The sequence below is a fragment of the Anopheles moucheti genome, chromosome 3 (assembly GCF_943734755.1).
Source record: "Anopheles moucheti chromosome 3, idAnoMoucSN_F20_07, whole genome shotgun sequence".
Classification (NCBI taxonomy): Eukaryota; Metazoa; Arthropoda; class Insecta; order Diptera; family Culicidae; genus Anopheles; species Anopheles moucheti.
In genome coordinates this window covers 17,019,117-17,041,807 of record NC_069141.1, presented here as the reverse complement: position 1 = coordinate 17,041,807, position 22,691 = coordinate 17,019,117, and the positions used below count along the sequence as shown (strand labels likewise).

At 43.6% G+C, this 22,691-nt stretch overlaps 1 long non-coding RNA gene across 1 annotated transcript in view; it reads left to right on the top strand.

The window, feature by feature from the left end:
• The window catches only part of LOC128304810 (uncharacterized), a 133,558-nt gene that overhangs the window by 77,875 nt on the left and 32,992 nt on the right, over positions 1-22,691 (top strand). Inside the window, exon 3 of the long non-coding RNA XR_008287425.1 lies at positions 9,444-9,473. This is a non-coding gene — a long non-coding RNA (uncharacterized LOC128304810). The remainder of the gene's footprint in view (positions 1-9,443; positions 9,474-22,691) is intronic.

Here is a 22,691-nt window from a genome sequence, read left to right as displayed (position 1 = left end):
CCAACCATGATTGATAAACACATTCGAAAAAGGGTTCGTAAACCTTTTGGGGAAATGTGTTTTTTTTTTTGGCATTAAACTGTCTTCCTGTTTGACGACACACTTTTGATTATTCCGAACGTGTCCACCCCCCTTTGTGTTGTTTTGTGTTCTACTTCACTTTTCCGACGATCGGTTTGCTGCAGCCAATTGCTACACGCGGGTGTCACATTCGAATGACATCGAACCAAAACCCGTTGACAACCCTTGTTACTGTCACAGTTTGACACCTGGCCTTTAAAATCGTTTTCCAGCCTGCTCAGATGCAAAGAATGGGGTAAAAACTGAAATAAAATAACAAAACTGCATGCACATCACATCGCTGACATCATCCCGGTGGCTGATGTGAAGGAGCTCGTTTACCCACACATCACACCGTGCCAGGAACGATGCTTTCCATCACGTTTGTTGTGGAGAAATATTGTGCAAATTGTACAAATTTGATACCGGCCTTACCAACAGCCGATTGACAGCTATCACACACCCATCCGAGAGGCAGTTTTCCACGGGAAAATGCGTGGAAAATGTGCCCTGCCATCATTATCGCCGAACCTAATTTGTGTTTTATTAACGCTCGGCACTCGATAGACCCCTTTTTCGATAGGGACATTTCATTGGAAGCGATTTTAATATGCGTGCGTGTTAGTAATCATGGCAGAGTATGCAAATAAAAATCAACTTCCAAATTACGCACCATCGCTACTGCCGGTGACGGTTTTATAGATTATCGTCACGATCGTGCCGTTGGCGGGTTCCGAGCAGCAAACCCACCGGAACCCAAACGATGCGACGATGGTGAATATATTTAATTTAATTCTCCATAGGGCTCGGCAGCGCGCGCGTGAAAACAAAGTCACACGTGTGTCGGAACCAAACCACAATGTACGCCGTGTGCCATCCAAAAACCATCGCCAGCATCTTTTTCGCACGTAAACATCATTAGACCGTACCGTGTGCGTCTATCGTTTCGTAAAATCAAAGCTGCTGACTTTCTACTGGCGTGGTGCGCCGAAACTACTGTTCACTGAGGAAAAAAAGCACACTCCCACACATCCCCATCAAGGTACGCTCCCACACAACACAGGGCGACCTTGATTGGGTGTCCCTGCTACCGCAACAAAACAAAACGCACACTCTGCCGGGTGCAGCTGATGCCATGGAAGTGAGCAAATTAACAAACAACGCCATCGCCAGTAGTCATCCATGCAGAACGACACCGAGTGGCCCGTTCCTGGCACGCTGCAATTGTGAACGGAAACAGCTGTTTTGCGGATGCAAATGCTGTACAACTGCGGATGATTGTTTTCCGAGCCGAGCCCCGATGCTCTCTGCTGCTATCAGGCGCTCAGTGGAGTGTGAAACTATTTCGGCAAAACCAGCCCCGAACCGACCTCCGCAACTCATCGATAACAATCGATGCGAGGTGCCTAATTGAAATGAGCGGTTATGGAAATGAGCTTTGCCGGCAGAAGCACCACCAGCGCACAAACGGCCCAACGTACGACGGCCCAGCTGGCCTGGGTTTGTAGGTGAGTGGTATTTATTCGGCAATGAAATAAATTATCAGTTTGGATTACATTGGTGCAGTGTATAATCACAGCTGTTTCTAGAATAAATAAGGATTTCTTGCATACTGCATCTAATTAGGATTACCATCGCATACAATGCGTATTATCCTTCTGCAAGCACCATCGGTTAGCCAAACTTAACGATACGAGTGACGCTGATTTTGCTCTACAATCTTTATTGTTTGTTTAAAATCATCTTAAATCAGATTTTACAGTTTCTTGGTATATTTTAGTACCCAATTTACAGTCCCAACAGTTTAACCAACAGTTTAACAGGTTTAAACCAATTATACTTATTATAAATGTATCACACATGTATTATTTTATAACCTTCTGCTTCCAAAAATGTTTTCAAACGGGCAAGAAAACGATTGCATATTCCCACGGCTCATAATACACAACCTGTGACTGATCCCAGCGGAAACTCAATGCAATGTTTCATGCATCGATATACCATCTGAGTTAGAACGCCTAGGTTAGCAATTATTTTGAGGTATTAAGCTTGTCTGTAAACACTAGCAGAGATCAATTGTAAAAATAGCTTCCACCGTGTTCGTGATAAACTTTAGTTTATGAGTGTCAAACACACCATTACTTTGTGTTTCAATGATACTTGAATAGGAATCTAAAGACTCTCCACTCCACTAAACGAAACACAATCTTGTCAGTCAACTGAACTCTCTAGACTTGTGAAGTTTAAGAGTCCTAGATCCTTCCACTTTAAGAGCGATAGAAACAGTTGCTATAAAGTAGTAGTAAATTAAACACCCATTCACACTGCAACTGTTCTCTAAATATTCACGATGGTCGCCATGGTGACTCTTCTCTCAACAATATGGTCTCTCAACGGCCATCCAGTCGTTCGGTCCGCTTTCAAGCTGCACCAGTACAGAGATAGTCAAGAGGTAAAACGGGGAAAAAACTGTAACGTGAACCCGTTTTGGTGTTGGTGCACACGGTTCAACATCGTGCACTGGACGGTGTTTGAAGTTTGTGCGACAAACCCATGCACTATGGTCAGTTGTGCAGGGAAATGGAAGGAAGATATCCTAGAGTAAGAGAAAAGTTTTCCCACATGCTTTTCCACTTGTCATGGTTATGCTCCCAATAATCTCACATCAAACGCTCTACTCCAGCTCGATGGTCTCAAGATCAACTGTCATTTGACATTGTGTCCCGGAGGGAGGCAAAGCTTGCTGGACGAAAGTTGTCCATCTTACTCAAGTGAATTGTGTGGCATTAGAATGATTGGGATGACTGAATTTAGACTTGATATAAAAGGAGGGATAAATTGGCCCTTCTATTCCGGACATCCTTCAGTTTTCACCTCCATTTGAGTGCTGTATCAAGAGAACAAGTAGCACATTTTAGATGAATCAACTTGTTTAATCAAACTAGTGCAGTATTAGCTACTACTAGGGCTTATTTTTGGCCATTTTACAGTTTTCACCATTTAAAATCAAAGCTTCCATTTCCCCATTTCTCATTTCCATCAGCTACCTTTCGTTTCGTTTCCAACAAGATCAAAGTAAAAACGGTGAATGTCGCTTGAAATTGCAAAATCTCCCCCCGCTTTCCCGAACAATGTGCACCCCTGGCTGGGGAGTTGCAAGATGAAAAATGTGTTCGGAAATGCTGCTATTTTGTAGCTTAGCTTTAACATTTCCCCACCGGGTACGACTAGCCTGACCTACCTGAGAGCGGTTTACCGTACCGGCACTGGTGCGTATTTCGCATGTGGCCATACACCGACCGGGACGAAACAATGAAATTGAAATGAATATGTGGTTTCGGTTGAGGAACTCCTTTCTTTCCGTTCCGACTTCCGTTCCTGGACAGCATCAAATTACCTGTGGCGCATAGCAGGGGTGGAGCGAATGTGACCTGACCGGCGTCCCGGTAAAGAACGAAACAGAGAAAATCACACGAGCACATTAATAACTGTGTGCAGCGTAGTTTGGAGGTGGTGCATACTGATGCAGCTCGTACTTTTGCATTTATAGCGATGCTAATTGTCGTAGAAAGTAATAACTTCCAAAAGCTCGCTGCAGAAACATCGACGACAGTATGTTAATTTTGCCAAATGGAGTCACATTAAATTTTGTGAAAATGTGGTAGCTGAGATAGATAAAATCTTTTATAAAAAACAACTTTATAATAAAGAACTAAAATATTTCAGCTGAAAATTTTCTTAAATTTCAAGATTTTTTCTAAGACAAACTTCTCTGAATTCTCAATAATACTGATAGACTTCTCACTAACGTCTATCAGCAAGCCAATCTGAACTCCAATCCAACTCGATGAACTATTTTTAACATTTTTGGCACGTGTTGATACTGAAACCGAGCTGTTTTCTCGTCTCGCACCTTCTCCTTTACATTCTTTGCGACGTGATGACAACATACCGAACAATCTCTCCTGGATCAGAGAGTGCCGAAACCACTGTCCGATTCCTAAGCGTGATTATAATCGAGTTCCGACCGTATCGTAGCGTGAACGATGAAGCGATCCGTTCGAAATCCAAACCTCTGAACTGTCCGGCTCTCACTCCTCCGTTCATTATGCTAAAGCATGTACAGCAACTTCCGGTAGCATCGAAGCTATGTTTCTTCCTGCTCGGGAAACTATGAGAATCCGGACATACCATCCGACTATGAGCGGGTTCATACCGGTGCCCGGCTTGTCATTTCATAACCTTGTGTTATGAAGAATTTAATCAACCACCCCTAACAGACAGGATGGAAGCCATGCTGGGCATTCCGGGTACTTCCGCCACTTTAAACCGTCGTAAGAAGCCTCACATGTGCCGCGTCACGTTGCGGGCGAAAGCGCCCAAAAGTAGGCAAAATCAGAGCAAATGTTATCTGTCAAAGAGCAAAGAGGTAAATTCAACACTTCAACCAAGTGCACTTCCGTGGATACCGTGAAGATTACAGCATGGAAAACAAATTCGCTGGAACCGTTTGGCAGCAAATTGAGTAAATAAGACACCGGTAGGGCAAAAATGTTAACCGGCAGGCAAAACAACAGCCTTTCCATTACAATCGAACCGGTGCTTCGCTTCATTTCCGCGGATGCTTTTGTTTTGTGTGTATCGTATTCAACCCAATACACCGAAGCAAAACGGCTCGTTAAATCTCGGTTTCACATTTTTCCGCAAAACATTACCGCCAAACCCATGGGCATGTAGCGGGTAGACGGCCGTAAACATTTTGCTTTTCCCGAACGGTTTTACGGGAAACTTTTCACCTTTTTCTCGGTAGGCACTTTAATTGAATTGAAAGAATACTCTCGCTTCGCTGTCTTTTTGCACCATTGGCTAGGCACAGACAAAGAGGCATAGTCAGAAGTTTGCCCAACGTACGATAGAATGCGAACGGAATGTGGAAATGAAACGGGAAATCACTTGCACGTGGGAGTCTTTATAAATCACCTTGCTTAAAGTTGATCGTTCTGCAGTTTTCCGATCGGTTTTCCGCTCCCCGCTCAAAACCGACATCGCTGCTAGAAGTTTATCGTCGTTTCGGGACCTGGTCGCCTAGTGTCGTCTTCTGGCGTCGTCCCTCACGCGATGGAAATAAAAAACCCCCGAACGCATAACCTAGAAGAAGCGAGAGCGAGGAGTAAGAAAAAACCGCAAGCAAGCTAGTAAATAATAGCATCAACAAAACCTATGTGCCCATACCATACCAGTAGATAGCCCGGTTGTGATCAAAAGCTTCCCGGCACGGGATACACCCGATTATAAAGTTGAACCAACAATGGAACAACGAGCGGCAAAACTTTATGCGACGAGCCTTTTTTAGTCATACGTAAGCTTTCGCGGTGGTTCGCCTTAGCTCAATGGGGGAGCAACCTCGTGAGGGAAAGCAAAGTTTCATACTGTCACCAAATACTTATAACTCGATCCTTTTTAGATCCTGATGGTTTTTTTTTTGTCGTCTCTCTCCTCCTATTCAGTCTATTTTCCCACCCGAGCCCATCCCTTTTAAACGGTGCGGAAATTTATTTCCACAAACCATGAGCTAGCACTACAAATACGCGGCAGCATTTTTTCAACGCTGACAAAACTATCTTTTTTAGTTGGGCGCTTAAAAACGACGACACACCGATTTGCTGACATAAGTGGTTCTTTATTGGTGTTTATAAATCGTACGATTGGCTTTTGAAAGATTTTCCGCGAAAAACCATGTATTTTTTTTTTGTTCGTTTTATTGGGAAAATGACTCATAATATTAATATTTAAATTGTTTTTTTTTTCTTTCCCAATATAGAAATTCCAAAATATCTAAGGTAGTAGTTCAATATTTACGATTCTTCTGTAAAAACCGTAATGAAAAGAAAAAAAATGTGATCAAGAGGAGTGGCGTGGTCCGGTTTTGTATTGGTAATGGTGCCGGTGTTCTCACGACTGGGCCGAGGAAATATCCCATCCGTACCAAAGCCTCCAAGCAAGAACAATCCTGCTACGTGGTAAAAATAAGTCGATACGGCCTGGCCATTCTAACGAAAACCAAAAAAAAAGGCATTCTCAAACATGTTCAACAAAATGTCGTATAAAAAATCAAATCTTCCTTCAAACGAATTGTTTCCCATGTTCGCTCATTCGTTTGATACACCCAAATCCTAACCAGGGCACCAGAATATTGGTGATACTGAATAAATTCATTTCGCTCCAAGAAAGTTCGCAACTTTCTTTTCTGGATCCGATTAGCAACTTGTCATCGAACCAGTTAGTGTGACAGCAAAACACGTGTTAAACCATGCGCGAGTACTTTGGCTTCCTGTCCGTATCCGCGTCATCGCTGTACCGAGCTTATCATGTACGTAGCATCCTGTCTGTAAGCGTGCTTTGATAACCGACCATGTCTCATTTTTTGTTCTTTCCGCTCGAACTGAAATTGCTCTTCTTCAAAGCAGCACGTGTACAAGACCAACAACCAAAGGAAGTCCGAAAGCTGGAAGCTACTAACCGTTGCGACGGCCACTAACCCTCGGCTTGGCAAAGTTTTTTGACAGCTCATGCACCAACAAACTGTCAGCAGAAATTAAAGCTAATCCAGCCGACGGCGACAGTTCAGCGAAATGCACGGCCACCGTTTCGAAACCGGGCACAGATTTTCCGTCCCGGTGGCGGAACGCGCGAGAAAAAAAAAGCACAAACACAAAACTCGCACAGCAAATGTTGAACAAATGGTTCGGCATTAGAATGCTCGTCCCGTTTGTGTGCTCAGTGCACGCTCGGGAAGCAGGAATGTAAAGCTTTTGGAGTGCGAGCGACGAAAAAAGCACGATGAAAAGTGCGAAAATCGAAGGTGAAAAAAATCACTTTGACCTCGTGCACTCGTGAGGCACACCGATGTGATTATTATTCGAGCACATGTTTTATTAACTTTGCCATGTTGCTCCCAGGTTGCGGTGTGGTGAGGTCGTATAACTCCTCCGCCGCGTGAGCACAATTCCCACGAGGTTGACCTTTAACGGCAGGTTTCAACGCAGACGACATGTATGCTGGGTGCTGGGTATCGTTTCCTTTCTTTCTCTCTCTCTCTCTCTCTCTCTCTCTCTCTCTCTCTCTCTCTCTCTCTCTTCTCCCTCTCTGTTGCCAATATCCACAGCACCCCCTCAGCATAAACGTTCGCGTTGGACGTCTTCGAAATGTCCTTGATAAAAATGGCGTCGATAGTACCTTGCCTTTCGACAGAGGAAACCAACGCCGAACTCCGTCGTACCCCCACGGGAAGCCGGAAGCCAAACGCCGTAGAGACCAAAATTAATGAACCAATTTTCGGGCCTCCAGGTATCGTCGCTCCGGTGTAGCAGCATCGAAGGAAATTGAGAGCATCTTGGGCATTGCCTGGTGGCTGTATCACCGATGTCTCCTACCGGCGTTGACAAACGGCAAACCGTCAATGCGCTACCGAACAACGGCGTGACCCGAAAACGAATCGGGTCGTTTGTCACGATGATTGATTCGTCGACATGACGTGCGTCGAAAGCACCATTAGAACGGCACGGGTAAGCGGTGCACGCGGGCCCACATACACACCATTATGGCGACCGTACCACCGGCCATTGCGGTTCATCGCAGCAGCATCGCCACAATTTCAAGCTTGCGTTGCGAGCCGGATGATTTGAACAGCTTTACGAACGCGTGATTGTACTCGACGACACGCGACAATAAACTTAATGCGACTAATTAATTGCCATTCCGATTGGTGTGGCACAATTTGCCGGGCCTCCCGTCCCGATAACGACAGGACATTTGCTTCTCCCGAGCGGGTCCGACACGAGTATCGGCAGTTTGATGCGATTAAAGATTGACAGGTGAAGCGTGAATAAATTAAACGAAAGTCCGGTTCGATTGCAATCGGATCAGCTTAGCGTGGGATTGGGTACGCGTGGGAAGGACATCCCAGAAGCCTTTCCCTGGCATGAGTTCTACCGCGGAGCCTCAGACTGACGTGCAAAGCAACTGGATGGGGAATTCGTGTGGGAAAAAGCTTTGCGAAACGATTCCGGTAATTAGTATCCTGATTGAGATGGGAAAACATGCAGCAGATTCTAATGTTATTTACTTATTTGTTAAAGGTTGATACTTGCTCTGTCTTATCGGTACAAGAAGCATTCATCTGTTTTCATATATCGGTCTACTTGAAGGGACTTCAATAAAGATGTTGTTGTTGGATTTTTTTACTCATAAATTACATGTTTTTAAAGAAACAATCAGGACAAGGCAAAAACCCATGGAAATGCCTGTTTACGCATATGAGAAAGTCAAAAATTTACTAAATTTTTAGAGCGACCATCCTGCTCTTATACTTAACCCATCTTGTGGGAGATGAATGTTCCGTAGAAAGTAAATAATTACTCCAAAACTCGAGAAAGTTCAATGGAAAAGAAAAAATATAGAAGTACCCCGACTGTTCACAACTAACAATGATAGAAGCTGTTCCAAAAGCTAAAAGCTCTCGACACAGCAATATATACATTTATGGTAATAGCAAGCACTCATATTTGCAAAGCTGGTACTAAATCAAACATTCCCGTCAGCAAAATAAGGTAATTGACAAGATCAGAGCTACGTTTCAAGCACTATAACTACCTGTCCCGCTTGAGGAATGTCTTTCTTCCTTTTTGAGTCGAGTATCATCTTCTGCCAATCATATTTCTCCGACATTCCGATCGACATCTCAACGTCATCACTCTATCACTATATTTGGACCAACTACGCACAAAGGATGCCATGAAAGCATTCCATAGGTCCCATAAATACGGTGATAAAAATATGTTGGCTGAGAGGTCCTTGTCTACATTAAATGGAGTCTATATCTAAGAGGTGCACGTGGATGCCTTGAGTGCCAACTGTACCCTTCACAGACAAAATTCTTCAAGATTTCAGTAAGATAAAAATGCAACAATCACTAATGAAGCTTTCAAAAAATTATCTTGATGGTTGAGATCTTTGAAACTTTTTGAGAATTTTCATGGAATTTAACTAAATTATTTTGTTAAAAATACTCACTTCACTAAATTAATGAAGAGACCTTTCGAATCCAAATGAAGAAAAACTCCCTGGAATATATGCGATATGTTCCATGAGGTATATTATTTATAATTCAAAGTTTACACTGTTTACATAAAAATATTAATAACACAAAAAAATAAATAAATATGTTTACATAAAAAAAATAAATAACATTTTTCTCAAAACAAGCTTACTGCATTCATTTGGTACCATTTCGAGGCAATTATGTATTTATAAATAAATTCAATAATAAAAATCATTGAATCGTAATAATTCAAACTAACAATCAAATTATCTTTCCATTTCAGTGACGCTTCCAGTGACGACAAATACATAAGGTAGGGTTAATCGAGTTATTTATTAGCTGTTACTGCCAATTAGTGAAAAAAATGTTCCGAGAAACACCTCCTCTTTTTCCTGCTTCAGAAACTAATCCCTCCCGTCCGGCTATTGTAGAATAACTAAACAAACATACTGCATCTTCAAAAAAAATTGCGGTTCAATACACGGTTCGTGTAGCACCACGTGCCATAAAGCAATCGTAAATTATTAAGCACTTCATCAACCATTCCTAGCCACATTGTTTCATTAGCGGTGCTGTTTTCTACGGGAAATCGGCGCAATGTAACGTTCCGAACCAACAGCCCCAAGAACGACCCACACCCCGTATTTAATGTGCTTCTTTGATTGTACCGCACCTTTCCCAAAAGACATTCCAGTACGGCCGCACACCGTTTGCGGCGCATTATTACTGTCTCATTACCATTTCAAACCCGACCCCGGTGTCTTTTTTTTTTGTGGGGCCGTGGCGAGCAAAGGAAAGCTACCTATTCGAACAATTTCACCCCAAAACGACGTTCGTGGAGTACGGTTTTTGGTACTTTCTCTCTGACTTTGCTTGACGTTAACCGGCGTGGTGGTGTAGCATAAATAGTCATTATTCGCTCAGCTGGCATAGAAAAGTATGGTATTGGGTATAGAATCTCTTCACAACCCGCTAAGTTGCGGAAGATTGGAGCGTTAAATTAGATACCACGGGGGATATGGAAACATATACAGCAACAGTGAAAAACGAACCACAGAACTGGTAAATTCCCCCAAAAAATTAACGAAGCATTGCGACTGATCTATTCTTCACCTCAACGCCATACCGGGCCGAAGGGCCAGCCGGTTGCTAATGAAAAGACGAAAAGGTTTACTTCCGTGCTTGACCCGCTCGGCGTGCGTGCCGGCATAAGGTTTGCTTTTTTTTTTGTCGTTCGGAGCACTAGAATTTCAACGGTAAGGTTGGCGCTACCGGCACGGTTCGATGCACAACTAAAGCCGAAACTTTAACCGGCAAGTACAAAACAAAGTCCAAGTTCACAAATGAACTCACCGAGGCCTCTTTAAAGTGAGAAGATCCCTACTCACTTCCTGGTGAACGCACCAGCGAGCAGCGCTTGGTAATCATATGCTCCCCCAAAAGCTGTAAGCTTAGCCTACTTGGCTGGAAACCTCACAACGAGCGCGCCAGTACGTGCTGCGTGTATTGATAAGCTACATAAAGCGACCGCAACCGATCGATGGTAACTAGAATAGAACGCACCGAGAGATACCGCAGATGAGGTTAACTTTAGCCCGGACGAAAAGATTTAATTATTAAAGGATATGACGGGAACGGGCCGCCATGAACGCAACCTTGAGTGCATCCACTTGCCAATCATGCAACCGCGTTGTAACAAAAGCGGTTGATCACAGCCTCGGATAGAATCTAATGCACCTGTGCCACCTCTGTGTCTTATCTCGGCATGGTCGTTCCCGTTCGGTGACCGTGAATCGGGCCGGCACGCTAATGCCACATCTCACCCCCGGGTACGTGCGTTCTCATGCGACTGGGACACACATGTTTTATGGGACACAGTTTACGGTCTGGTTAGCACGCCAGGTAAATGATTATGTTTCGAAATGCACTCTCGCCGCTCGCGTACCTTTTCGTCCCGACACAGCGGCACGATATGCATCCGCAAAAAAAAAAAACACATAACCCCAACAAGCCACACGGTGCGTCGACAAAAAGCATGCGGTGAAGCGGTGCAAGCATGATTAAATTATTTTCCTACGATGAAATGTTCTATCAGGGGGGGTTTGTAACAGAGAAATGGGGGAGCAGCGAAAGAAGGGACATAAATTTAAATTATTAAATGAAACACAATGCACAATGTATGTGTCCATTCCATTAAGGTGATGAATTTGAAATGTAAGTAATAACTCGAGTTAGTACAGAACGGGGTGTAACATAAAGCGTACTTCATTCTGTAATACGCATTGTACACCAGATCTAATGCGATGTTGGTTGTTGGTTATGTTAGTAGTAAATACAACATATTTGCAAATCACCGTTTTGGACCGGGTGAAATTGGGAATCATGCATTCGTAGATCTTCGTAGATTCGTAGGACCGTCGAGTAAAAAGTCGATAGGATTAGTTCACACAATATTCGCCAGGAAGTCGATAAAATCGTTCCGACACCAAATTTTAGTTGGAGGCGACACATAACGTTTCCATGGTAACATTATTTCCAACACCCATGGATCATTTTTTTGAGTGGAGCGTTTTGATTTCACAGCTCTTCTTTAAACTGCTATCTTTCAACGCCTTCTATGATTCCCGCGCCAACAATTTATTTTTCCATGTATACTATGATTTTACCAAATGGAAGTTTTTTACACGTATCGACGTCCACGGACGCGCAATTTGAGAATGTTTTTAATAGTTGTCCTTGAGTATTCACGCGTTTTCTAGCAGGATTCTTCACAAGATATTCAAACAGATTTTGCCGCCCCAAAGATGTGAAACTAGACAAATTATTAAGCTAAATGAAATAAAATCAACGTCCACCAATTGGGATGAAGACCTCTTTTTAAACATCTTTGAGTTTACGCACACAACGGAATTCTGTTGCATAGCCCTGTAACCGGGCCGATTAGCTAGTAGAGTACAATTTGTAGGATGAGTTAATGGTGGTATACGTAATAGTATGCCGTATTGAAAGTGATATTGTTTTTAACAATGAACACAAAAACTGGTTTCTTGTTCTTGACTAACAGATAGTCTAATAGATGACTATGAATATCCCGGCCGAGTTAAGGTAGCTACACCGAATGGTATGCAGCTTATTGCATTTCTTTTGTTTATATCTCAATTAATGATTGGAAAACAAGGACTTAAATCGATGTTTTTAATAGAAAATCTACTAACAAACAATAATTATACTAATCTACTAATAAGAAACTATTAATTTATATTTGAAGCTCTCTTCTTCTTCTTCTGCCACGGTACCACTTAGGAATCCAGCTTCCTGGGCCTTCCCTAGCTACTCCGTGGTTATGGAATACTACCACTACCCCTAGTGATTTATGGACCGGCTACTAGGGCCATATGTCCTAACTTTCCATGATTTGTACAGTTGCTCTGTGTAGATTCCCTCCTCCCTGGAGAATTGGGATGTTATTTCTGTATTTCATGTTGACGTTTCTTATACGTGAACATCTCTATGTTTAGGGTGCTTGGTTTAGGAGTCATGTATTTGAAACTCTCGTTGTTGGGGTGTAATAGTTTGACTAAACTCCATTTCATTATGTGACCAATTGCTATTGCTCGTCTAGAGAATTTATCTCATGCGATAGAAGTGTCTAATTTAATACTAACTCTTCTCAATTTTAAACCCAATCGCACACATGCAGCATTCAAAGAAAACCATTTCATTATTATCGCAACTTGTCACACATCGTAAGCTTCGGGGCGAAATGTTGCATGGGTGGACACTCTGCTACTATGAGACAACGAGAACGAAAAACACACCACAAGCTATCCACCGGCAATGCAAGATATCGATGCTTCGCAGCTTCGCCGACTGACGTGCACTTCGAAAAAAGGAACATTGTAGTGCAGGTGGATATGATCCGTGCAAGAAAAGATCACTCAACTGCAACGTGAAATTTAATACCACATTTCTCTCTGGACCAGCCACATCTTCGTTCCCCATTTTGCTGTGTTACAGCAGGCAAAAGAAAGAATCCACATGCAACCATATGTGCGCAGCACAATGGTTCTATTCATTTTACGGAACTTAAAAAGAACGCAGCAACGGACGGACGGCATGGTTGCAATTTGCAAACCGTTCGTGTATCGTTCCCATGCGATTGCCCCAATCCTCTCGAGTATGATAAAAGTTTGCCAAGTTGTATCCAATATCCGTAGCAATATTTCATGATCGATTGAAACGGATCCGGCTTTCTAGGGATGGTGGATGGTTGTTCATCAACACGGTCAAACGAAAAATGCACTTTTATGCAGTGTTGCGGCGTAAATTGCGAATGTGTGTGTGCATGTGGGTGAGTACAAAGACCGCTACAGGAAGGTATATGACCGAAATTGTTAAAACTTCCGAATTGATAAGTCTACTACCCTCGTGCGTATCGGATCACCGGAAGAACACGAAACCAAGTTCGATGATCGGTACATGTTCCAGTGCCAAACATGCCCCCGACCCCGACTCGAAACGTGGGGGGAGGGGGGGGGGGTGTAGATGTATCATTCTAGCCCATCCATTTAAAAAAAAATCCCCCCAAGAGCACACTTGCACGGCACAAATGCACATGGAAACATCGGGACTGAGAAAACGTAGCCATAAACCGATCCGAGTAAGTCGGTGGGTTATAATTCATCATCTTTTGCACCGCAAAACCGACACTGGCCGGGTCGGTACGCACCGGTCTGGGCATGGGATTTGGAGATGCACATTTCGGTGCATATCGATATGCACTTCGTACTGGCCTGCTGTATGCACTGGCCCAAAACGGTGGACGGAGAACCAGACCACATTAAAACACGTTCCATCACTCACTCGCACTTCCTATCGCACGGGATCAGCTCCAGCGTGTTAGTGTCGTGTTTTATTTCCCTCGACGGTCATTGTGTGCCACCGATGGTTCGATTTGATGGAAAGCCACCCACAAGAAGCGAGCGGATAACAATGAAAAATTTAAATCACCCCATTTGGAGTTTGTTACTTGTCGGTGTATTCTTTTTTTTTGTTGCTTTCCTCCTCTCGGCTGAAATTATTTTTCCCTTTTCTAAGTCCCTTTCGCTCATACACCCATGGTGGGAGCCCAGGAAGCTGGCAATACATTACGATTCGGTTGCTATGCACTTTTTTTGTGAGTTCCCATGCTGACGAATTGCATGGTGAGATATTTGCAAGCTTGCGTTTACGTCGGATCAGCTCGCTTCCATTGTGCTTTCCGCTCTCCAGCGCCGATCCGGTGATGATTTAAGGTTCCGAAAACCCCCACGAGGCACGGCTATTGCACTAGGTCGAGCTAGGTTGCAGGACACTATTACCCCGGATGCAATGCACAATTGTTCACGATGGCGTAGTGGTGTTCCCAAACCCGGCACCCTACCCCACAGCCCAGTTTTTCGCAAGGGCACAGTTCTGCATTTTAGGGCGTGATGAGGAGCACACTTTCGAGTGTCATTTTGAGCACTTGCGGTTATGCTGATGGTCCGGGGCCATGATTTATGACATCGGAATCGGTAATGGCGTCGAAAGTTGTCCAGCGTTTTTGGGGGGGGGGGGGGGCTTCGGCCCATATCGATGATTTACTGTAACCGAAGTCACGTGCGAGGTCGTTACGATCGTACCGATCGTACAACTATTGACCAGTGGCGGGTGAACCGGAAAGCCCGGGAAGACAGCCGTGTTAGGATTGAATTTCACATCCTTTTGAATAATTTGCATGAAGCGATTATATCGTGGGGTCAATAATTTGTAAATTTGTCAACAAATTTTCGTGTCACGCGTTGCGGGTGGTTCTGAATGTTGATCAATATTTTGACCAGATCGAGCACACTCTTTGAGTAGTTAGAGTTACTGTTTAAATTCACATTAAATTTGGTATTGCCACGCTTTTATGTCGTATGAATTAAAGTTTATCATCATCATTATTGTCATCTGTTAGGATAACGTAGTAGATTTGTAGTACGTGGAATAAAATTACATACAAAGGCATATGAAACATATAGACATCACACACCAAATATATCATTTCATCCATCCAATAATATATGCCATCAATTGTTGCTAATGTTTGCTTAATATTACGACAACTCATCATCATTATTTAACCCCCAACACCACACCAGCACTCTCAGCGGTCTCACTCCGGTATGCTTAAAGTTTTAATTTGCTAATGATGAGTTAATATGAGACGTTTGCCGTAGCAGATGACTTTCTAATTACATCCTTTCCCACCTCACGTACGGTCTACATTGACCTTGTGTCTGAACCTTCAAAGATTTTAAACTTTTAAAATATACACACGCATGCTATTCGCTGTCAAGTGAAATTTTACTTCCACACCACGTTGCCGCATTCGAGTGTGAAGAATTAACGAAGCGTTGAACATAATTGCACTTGCGACGTTACGAGTTGTAGGGAATAGACACTCGGGACACCACTGACAGCTACAAATACTGCTTCAATATTATGATTTTCTTAATTGCAATTTAATGTGTTTGTTGGATAAGAAATGTTAAAAGTAAGCATAAATTAAAATAAAAAGACAATAATAGTGAAGTTGTAGCCACAAGAATGAACACCTGATTTACTTTTATCCTAACGTAAGCCCACAAATGCACAAGCCTTCGTGCCGTACCGTGTTTTTCCTGAGCAGAAGTCAAGCTTCAACAGAACAGTAGTATTCTACCAAATTCATCATAAAACCTTACCACTTGTTGGCTCGAAAAAAGAAGAGGAAAATCCCGTACTGATGCATCCGTTTTGTTTTATTTCGCTGGGATTTCGCTCTATTTGTCTTTCTTCTCGGCAAACGCCAGAAGCAAACAGCGAGGACGTCTCTAAATCTTGTCACGCATCAACGCATCAGCGCTTCTCGCGGCCATCCCGCTGTCCAAAGATATGTGGGACGTAACGAAAAGCAAAAGAATCCCAACCGCAACCACCATGCCGTGAACGAAACATCCGGTTTCGATTTGCGTATTTGAAAAATTTATTCAATATCCCCCCACACGCACCGACTGGGCGAATCCTGGCCCGCATGCCATACGAATCAAGCAGAAGTTTACCAAGAACGTGTGTGTGTGTGTTGGTTTTTTTTTATCGAACCGATTGCCCAAAATTGAAAGCCTGAATCAATTCGATTTCACCTCCAGCACCTTCCGCAGCACAACATGTATCACGAGAAGCAAAATCCGCCAGATCACCTTTTTTTATTTTTGGGCTCGCTATTTTGACACGCAGATTTCTGTGTCCGTTATACGCCACTTCCGAACGGTGGGCGTTTGTGTTTTGCTGTGGGTTTTTTTTATTTTTCATTGTTGCTCACAGCTCCTTTTGCTCCCTTTTTTTATCGTTAAGCCCTCTTCTGCGCCAGTTGCGCCTAAATTGGCGCCGGAGTCACGTTTTCCCCGGGTAAGATTCCCCAATCCCCAATGTCTTCGATTGATTGATCTCGTTAGGCTGACGCGCGGCTCGTGAAGGCGAAAAATTGCCTTTTAGGAATGGACGCATTCGTTTGGATTGCATAAGGAGAGGGGGGTGTGGTCGGTTTGGAAGTATTTATTGATCGCGAGATGACCAGCTGGGGAAATTGGGAAAAACAGAAGGGACTAAACGGCTGATGTGATATTCGCTGGGACTAACGAGGCATTCAACTGGTTCATATAAATCCAAATCCTGAAATGCTTACAAAAAAAAAACACCAATCACACAGGAAATATGATCTACGATGGAATGTTTTGAAACGATTTTGTCACACTCGCCTAACGACGGTGTTTTGTTTCAATCAAATCTATCACTACCAGCATAAACCTTTTTCACCGTGGTGTTATGTTACAATCAATCGTTAGATAAATAATGTCCGAATCGAGCGTACCAAGCCAATCAAACTTTAATAAAATTATTCATTCCCAGTGGGTATGGGTATATCATTCGCCCAGTACGTTTCTTACTTCCTCCCCAAGCGCTTATCGCTTCCGCCGTTTGCAAATATCGCTTCCATGCGGCACAGGCACTTCCAGAAAATTATCGAAACGCGATTACCATCATCGACAGCTCCGGCACGGAAAGCGGACGTCCCGCGGATACACCCCGGAAAGGGGTTGATTAAAAACAAATGCTACATCATTAATAATTAATACATTCGTCTACGCGAACCAACCCCCGAGCCCGGGCACAACGGGTCGCGCAACATTGAGCGGGACTTCATTAAATAATCATTCGGCGCGTTTGCGTTCGGTTGCCCGGTCCCGATTAAAGCTTTCCGAGTGATTAATCCACGCGACCCGGCATGCGAAGACAGCCAGCAGGTCGCCGCGCGCACTGTGCGCCAAGAGTCAGCGAGAAACAAACGAACCAACCCCCCCAGGGGAGGAACACAAGACGACCGTTTAAATGGCGATAAAATTTGATGGCATCGATTATTGATTTTGGGATCGATGGTGAATGGCGCCAACGGCGGTAAAGGACCTTTCGGCAACATGATAGTTACAAATCAAAATAATGTCGTAGCCGCCCATGACAACTAACTCGTGAACCGACTTCAAAGGCACGGCGGCACCGCCTGCTTTGTTAAGCTTCATTTGTGGGGCAAAGCACCCCTGTCGCTTTGGGTTAGACATGACAATAGCGCTGTGTGGTCCTGAAACAAAATCATTGACTTTCTGTCAGTCGAACTGGTTAATTAGTTGTTTATTGCTTAATAGGTCGAATTACTCCCATTGAATTATTGAGTCCATTTGAAGATCTTTACAGTATCTTCGCTACGCTTATACTAAGGTTAAATAATGTTTGATCTAAACCCTTAAAAATCATATTAAATAAGAAACATTCATGTTCCAAGAAAATTGTTGTGTTTTCTCTTATGCCAACTACTTTATTTCATGCAACTCTTACAGCACTGAAGGTTATTTCGATACACGTGATACCAAAGTGAAAAGCACGGCCTCCTTAGAGTCCGTTTCTAATTGTCGCTCATTGTCAACGTTTTTCTTGTAAGTCGCGACTACACGTCGCGATATCTCGCGGATGTCATACATGACAAAAATACAAGATAACTCTAACCAGCGTGTTTTAGTTTATTCATGGCTTCCGGTATACATCATTTTTTTTTTTGGGAACGCACATGGTTTTGTAATTTCCACTTCTTAGAGATAAAAATATCCACAACATCTTCAAGTTGTGCGTCTTATATCTTAAGCCCTTACACTAAAAAAACCTTGACACGTTATTTCATCAAAATTATTCATTGCATTAGACAAATGTTCGCTCTTCAAAAAATCCACCGACCGATAAAATGCTCCAAAAACCCGATGCCCAACATCAATCATCCGTGCTTGAAAAACGTTTCATAATGCCCGATTTAAACTCCTACCCCTGCGTGCGATGCCTGAAAGATGACCAAAGAGGAAGCACCCACGCAACAACAGCGCTGGGAAGCATCTTTAGCAACGTGCAAAACAAAAAAACTTATTCGATCACGATCTACTTGAACAGATTTTTGTTTTCACACATCGGTAAACGGGAACAAAGAGGAAATCGATCGGTGCGTGCTGGTCAGTCAGTAGTTGGTCGTTATTCTTCTGTTTTTTTTTGCGCAGATGGTAGTCGAGCCTTACAAAAGGATGTTCTTCAATGTTGTGTTTTTTTTCCATCTCCAAAATCTCTTTAATTTCCCCAAAAATGTTTGTTCCCTATTGCACCGATTTCCTTATCAGCCCAACAAGATGAAAAACAAAAACATTCCATCCATCGCTTCCGCGCATTGTTGATCGTGTGTGCAGCAGCCTGGCCATTGGAAAAGTTTGATTTTTCGCTACCACGAATGAGAATGAGATTTTTTTTTTATTTCGCCCATTCATTCCGTTTTTCCTTCGCCTTTCTCCAAGTTGGTGTGTACATGTTGGAAAACTCTCATCTCACCGCGCAGTGTGCTGAAAGGCTTTCTTCTCGCTTTCGAAACCACGGCTCGGGGATGAAAACGCAAAGTTTCATCAGTTCGCACTCGCAAACGCAACGCAACATTTTGTTTGCCATCAATCAATACCGCTCTCAGGCAAATGCCTTCGCCCGTACAACGAAAAATACAACACAGCCCCACCAGGAAAAAGTTCTACCAGGCGATCTTTTATTCTTGTCGTTAAGTTGTTCCTTTTTTTTGTGCAGTGCTCACAGTTTTTTATCTTACTACAATATGCTCGCGGTCTGGCGCTTTGATGAAAAAGCCCACTTTACGCGCTGAATAAAAAAAAAAAGAACACACAATTTCTTTGCAAGAAAATTGGCTGCCAAGAAACAGTTTCATATTGTTTTCCAAAGGACTTTTACTTCGGGGATGGGTGAAGCTTATGCGCCTTCCGGGTTGAAAACATGTAAAGACGTAAAAGTACTAAACCAAACTTCCAAGAAACGCAAGCAGCGCACGGTAATGCTGGGATAATAATTAATCTTATCGAAAGGAAAAACATTCACCGGGGCACAATGGACGCATTTGCAGGCACATTTTCACCACCATCACCGGGGTGGTCGCAAACATTTTCCCACCAGCCAACAACAGGCGGAACTACTGTGCAGAAGAGACCCGAAAAAAAAAACAACTGAATCTCTTATCCTTTGGAGCCCGCAAGCTTGGTTCGATAGATAATTGGCTGATTAGACGTGATCGGGTTTCAAAGCGCAGGAATTGAGGGATCGGAAAGGAGGTGAGCTTTATCGAACGTCGGGGGAGGCACGCCATTTTCCTTAAGCTTAAAACCCTTCAAACACAAGACAGGGGGTGTTCACTTTACTCGAGCGTTTAAAATTCATTAATCCTCCTTCAAGTTCGAGTGATAGTAATCTTCACCACGTCAAACATTCGCTGACGGCAGCAACCGCCTGACGGAGTGCTTGAAAAGGGTGGTTAGACTAGGCGTGTGGAATTAATTTCCAAACATCGTAAACACCTCACTCGTCGCCCCCATCCGGCCTATGCCTGACACGTCAACCGTGATTGCCCTAAGCTTGACGGACGCACGTAACTGTTTGGATTGTACCTGTCCAAACGAATCATTGCCACACCACAATCCCACAATCGGGCCGACATCTTTGGGGAGCGATTTTGAGGTTTTCGAGTAGTACGAGTGCGTTTCCAGCTCATTGGCACTAATTCGGTACCTTGGGTGACACAGACGAATCAGCTACTCCGATGGAGTAGCATTTCAAAAACCGCACACTCAGCCTTCCAATTTTCACAGGGATGTTACACTGCAAAAGGGATTCTTACCATTCCCATAAACTCGGCGAAGCGGATATTTGGAGTAACTCATCGATAGGGATACAATTAGATGTGTACTTGTCTTGCTTACCGAAATACCGAAGCGGCATTCGCCGTTGACTACAGGACAGGAAAACAGACAATTGTGGTTCGACATAAACGAGCTTTCGGCTGTTATGCTCTGAAGTGTGCGGCCTTTATTCACCTGTGGAGAGGTGCGTTAATGTAGCGGTTAATCGATTGCTGAACCACATTTTACCATTAACCACAGAGCGTTGACGAGCGTAAGATGATAGCTGTTGGTTACGATAGATGATTTCTCGAACGCTCGTAACATTACAACTCTGTCAGATAGTTGACCACATTAGGAGCTTGCGGAGGAATTCAACGCGCTGATAATACGTGAGTAAGTTGTTGTGAATTGTGGGTCAGGCAAAATCAACACACAATGTTCAATTTCCGCGATCAAAACGCTAGTTCCGCTCGAGGTACTAGTATCGGGCTAAGAATGACATGTTTACATATGTAGTTTACAATCAATTCACGTTGCTTTTGGAATAACTTCACGAGAATTGTGTACCGAAAGAGAGCGTATTCTATCCGGAAATGGAAATTGCTTCCGGCATCAGACTTGATTGGCTTTTACGTTTCCGGTGCCAAACATGCTAACGGCAGATTGAGAAATTATAACCTTAAAACAGGGGTTAGTTCCTGAAACTCCTTTCAAAAGGAACACTTATCTACTCAGAACTTCTTCTTAAGTAACTATTGTTTAATTAAATTTTCCTTCCGTTGGACACAGTGTAAATACATCGTAAATAAACAATCCACAGCAGGAAGTCAAGCATTCTGTTCTTTCCCAACTGTTCCATCAGCGAACACGCTATGGACATTGAAGTGGATCCATATTTTCCCTGTTATGGATGCGTTTTTCTTTCCGCAGCATCCAACTCTTAGCCATTCAGCTTTTCCCCACCCATGCGCACCACACAAAAAAACTTCGGCAACTAATGTCCAGCAATCAAGTACAACCTGAATGAGCATGAGCGGCCACGTTCCGTTGATGAGCATCTCCATACGGCACTTAAAAACCACCAAATGGTACACCACACCATTCGGGTTCGATTTAAAGAATCATCAAACACACACTGACCGGAAATGGATCAATTTCGGTTTTTTGGGGGCCTTTTTGTTGGGGTCGTAAATCAGTGAAGTTTGGCTTGATTGAAACGAGTACACTACTAATCACACGAGTGGTTCGACAGATTGCAATACTTCCTATTTTGGGGGTTCGTTTTTTGGAATTGGTTCCTTCCATTCAAGCGTTCCACAATGTCGCCCGTGTAAGCGACACCGAAAGGTGAAAGGCTAATTGCCATCCGGCAGCGGAATGTTCTTTCCAGATGTAACCATCCACACTGTGTGACCGGGGTAATTGTAATCTCACCGGGGTGTTGGAAAACAATTCCTACGCCTCAAGTGCTTCTCCAGAACCGTACCGGTAATTTTGCTTCCAACGATCGTTCGGGTCGTTCCCAATTATGTGGCACAACCATACCACATGTGCATCCCATAACTGTCAGGCCCTCCGGGAAAGCGGCGAGAGTCCCACTCCCTCGGGATGCATGTATGATGCATGTTTATGTCTTAAAACAATAAACAGCATGCCTCGGGTCGGGTGGCGGGCGTGCGAGGTGCTGACGGATGTGTTTTGATGATGGTTCCACTGGGTTCTTACTCCCGAAAAAAAACCCGAGCAGCGATTGCGCGTAATAGCCACTTACGGAGAGCGCTCTAAGTACAGCTCCAGATGAGGGATATCTTTGGGTTGGGGTTTTTTTTCGGTTCGGGACAACCTTTCATCCAACGTCAATTATTGTTTGAATTTTGTTGGTTTTTTTTTTCGCCTCGCTACAGCTTCTTTTCAACGATCCTGCTGACGTGAGATTTACACGTTCCCACCGAGGCTTGTTGGGTGTGTGCGTGTGCGAACACAAGGTACCAAGCATATCGACCCACAAACTTGCACTCCACGATCGATCGTAGCTCACACGGTTGCAGCGTACCACGGCGACGATTCCTGCCAATCGAGAAGATGATGATTGGAATGATGTTTCGTTTCGACTAATTACAAGCGGAATTACCGGCATGCCGCATGGGTTCAATAAAGATTTGTGGCCAGCTGTAGAAAGGGTAAGGTGGTCATTTATGAGCGCTTTATGATTGCCTGCCGTAAGC